Below are 3626 nucleotides of genomic sequence, written 5' to 3' on the forward strand. Positions count from 1 at the left end.
CAATATATTAAGAGTTAGCTTTCCTTCACGACACAAATTTGGTCGACTTCGAACTGGATAAAATAGCTACCCTTTAATTAATTTACATTATAATTAACCATTACTAATCACATTGTGTAGTAATTTAGGTTAAACATATTTCCTTATCTGTGGTTACCAGCAGTGTACCACATATGTTAGCCTAACTCACACCAATTAATATGTGTTACCATTATTGGGCTATACAAATATTTCAATTTTTAGCTGTCAGCAGACTGTCTATTATAGCGTAGACCAAATTCCATCTATAATTACAGATTCACTCAAGTCAGTGAATTCATTAACATTTCAGGATCCAGTAGTAGTAGTAGTAGGCATCCTTCAGTCTCGGGAGACTATGGAGTTGCGCCCTAGTTGTCAATCCTGGTGCAGCGTCTGGTGTGACTGATGAGGCCAATCCGAGAGTGGCAGTCCATCCCACACCGAGCACAAACGAAGTCCGATTCTGGTCTGTCTTCCTGGTTACCGGCTTTCCTTCTCTGTCTCTTTGCCTCTGATTCCTTGGCAAGTGACTCCTCGAACTTGGAGAGACCTCGTTGAACAGACTGCCTCCAGGCTGAACGGTCTGTAGCCAGTGTCTCCCATATAGCAAGATCGACGTCCATGGCTTTCAGGTCCCTTTTGCATACGTCTTTGTACCGTAGCTGGGGCTTGCCTACTGGACGCTTTCCCTGCCTCAGCTCTCCATACAGGAGATCCTTGGGGATCCTGCCGTCGCCCATTCGCATAACGTGCCCGAGCCAGCGCATTCGTCTCTGTTTCAGCATTGTGTACATGCTGGTGAGTAGATTATTTGGAGACAGATAGAGCCACCTATGTATGTAGATCAGATAAGAAAATCAGAAGCGGGGAGCCACATAGTGCCACTCCATATTAGGTCACCCAAGGTGTGAGTGGTAGCAGTCGAAAAAACAGTGAAGATAGGTATCTATTATGTGCCACTATGATCATGTTCATTTATACAGTAAAGTATGACAATATATTTAAGTAAAAATGAATTTATTTGTATAATAAACACTCGTGGGTGAGTGCCAGTTACACCCCCACATTCCTCTATGGGGCAGGTGTAAAACAGGTTCCTCCCGGTGAGGGTGGTCGCCCGTACCCTTCCTCGCACCTAATGGCCTTGACTTTACCGTAACAGAGTTCCACACCCAGCGGAGGTTGAGTGGGTCTTATATAGGGGTATTAAATTATAAATCTCCTCCAGGGGTTAAAAAAAATCAAAGAATTTATTAATGTTTTATTAGGTAAAAATCACAAATGATGTATAAGAAGTTAATTATGGCCCCTATCCCTCTCCCCCCTCCACCTCCCCTTCCTCATCTGAGTAGAATTCTGACGTCTCCCCATCCGTGGTGAGTGGGGGGAGGTCTTGACCCCCTCCCCCCTCTCTTGGGGGAGTGGGGTGAGTTGGCTGGTTGCCTTTTGGACGACTTTCCTTCTGACTCTCATCTGAAGTGTTCTGGAAAGAGATGGGGAAAATAATTTATAGGACTATATCTTTTATTTGAAAAATATTCTATTTCCTCTAAGAACAGTTAGTACATACCTCTCCCCCTGCAGGAGCGACCTTGTGTCCTCTACAGCAGGCATCATCAATTAGGGTACGTAACAGCATCTTGTTTGGGGCAGACCTTCCTCGTAGAATTACTACTCTACAAATGTGGACAGGTCCTAAGAATTGCACTGAAAAAAAAGAAGAGGTAAAATAGAGGTTGAGCAAACTTCCTATTGTGGGAAAAAAAATAAATCTTTACCAGAAAGTGAGGGTAATACTAACCAGGCCCTTCAAGGACTTCAATCTTCCCTGCGTGTGTTTCTGGGGAGACGCCTTCCATTTGTAGGATAAGGGGGATGGGGGTCTTCTAGGGAGGTTGTGGGGTGAGAGGTGTTTTATATGTGGGGTAATCCCCCTGTTAGGTGGGTTGCCTAGCTAACAAAAATATTCTCTACACCACCTATAAGAACCAACCCTTACTCCTCTACAAAATGTCCTAACACAGTGATGTTTCATAGGAAAATATCGTCTCGCATAAGCGAGGGCTCGTTTATCATTTAATTTTAAACTAACGCTTGAAAATACATTATGTAAGTAATGTACTGTTGAAGGCAACCCCAGGTGACTCACCCTATGGACGAACATTACGCAATACAGTCCACAAGCAAGGGTAAAATCACTCTGGAGTCTGTAGCACATTCCAAACACCTTTGTTATTGTGTTAGTTTTAATAAATCCTTGAAAATAATGTCCATAAGTAACCGCCGACATTGCATAACTATCGAAAAAAAACATTCGATGTTTAACTTTATCAACATAAATAGCTACCCAATGTCCCATAGTTAATCTGCTATGTGATGGTAAAATATTAGTTATGAGAACAATAGGTTTTCTTGATGAGATATTTAAATGTTCTATTTCATCAGCATTATAACAACCTAGGTAGAGTGCTCGATCCCCTAGATTATTTTTTAAATTAATATTTATATCATTACAATTCATTATGTTTTTAAGCTCGCACGTCACACAGAACAGTTCTCTGTCCGTCGATGGATAGTACCCCGGTCGTTTCCCCAAACAGTAAAACCAGCCTGTTATATGTAACACCACCGCCAAACTCAAGCTCCATACGCAAGTTGCCAGATTTCTCCACAGGGAGGGAATCCTTTGTTTGAATGGTGGTTAAGTCAAAGGCGAATATCGATCTTCCCTTATTAAAAGTGTCATAGGCTAGAAGTGAATCACGCTCTAAGCCTAATGTCTTCAAAGTTTCGTAATAAAGGCGGGCATAATGATTGTCGAAATCACCACCAATTCGGTAAATTGCATTATTGTTCAAATACATGGCGATATTTTTCAGTTTTGCATTTTCAAAATATAATCCATTACCTTGGTGAAGGCCAGCGAAATAATTCATTGGCACAATTACCATGAATATCCTGTGAGGAATTACTTGCGCCCAAGGCTGATCAATTAAGAGACTAGTTTGATTCCCTGCTAGGACATATGTTTTAGAAATGGTTTTATTGAAAGTATAGCTTATGGGGTCGGGGGATGCTAACAGTGAGCTGTTTAAGGCTAGGTAAGCACTTGGGTATGGGAACACTCGTGTTACCCACAACTTAGCATAATCCATATGCAGCCGATACTTAGAGCCATCGTCCACACTTGTATTTAGCACCCAAGCATGTGGGGAGAGCTCCAATCTTAGGCGCACATCTATATTATCTAATATGTATTGGTCTAGGGTTGTTACGTCCAATAGTAGGGGAAAACACATTGACAATCCTTTACCTTTTAAATCGGTCATAAATTTTTTATCCTTGGCGGTTGCCCCAGTAAAAAATGTATTAGTAAATTCGTTAGGGATTACACCATCATCACTCCAGTCCCTACGAAAGGCTCCAATCCTCCCCAAGGAAGACATTTTTGATGGAGGCATGGAGGTAATTAATTTAATAAACGACCAATAATTAAAATTAGAATTTGTTTCAACTACCTGCTCTCCTAAAAACACCTGAACACCTTTAAACATGGTATTTGACAACCCATTAACAAATTCCACATGGTCATCCTCTTCCAATTT

The 3626-nt window shown here is 41.4% G+C and overlaps 1 long non-coding RNA gene across 1 annotated transcript; it reads right to left on the bottom strand.

The window, feature by feature from the left end:
• Positions 1-1269: 1269 nt before the first annotated feature.
• LOC138366499 (uncharacterized) lies at positions 1270-1883 on the bottom strand. Its single transcript, XR_011229143.1, has 3 exons — positions 1823-1883; positions 1592-1728; positions 1270-1504 (listed from the first exon to the last, which is right to left on the bottom strand). It is a non-coding gene; the product is annotated as an uncharacterized lncRNA (long non-coding RNA).
• Between the last annotated feature and the right edge of the window lie 1743 nt (positions 1884-3626).

This window comes from Procambarus clarkii, chromosome 19 (assembly GCF_040958095.1).
Source record: "Procambarus clarkii isolate CNS0578487 chromosome 19, FALCON_Pclarkii_2.0, whole genome shotgun sequence".
Classification (NCBI taxonomy): Eukaryota; Metazoa; Arthropoda; class Malacostraca; order Decapoda; family Cambaridae; genus Procambarus; species Procambarus clarkii.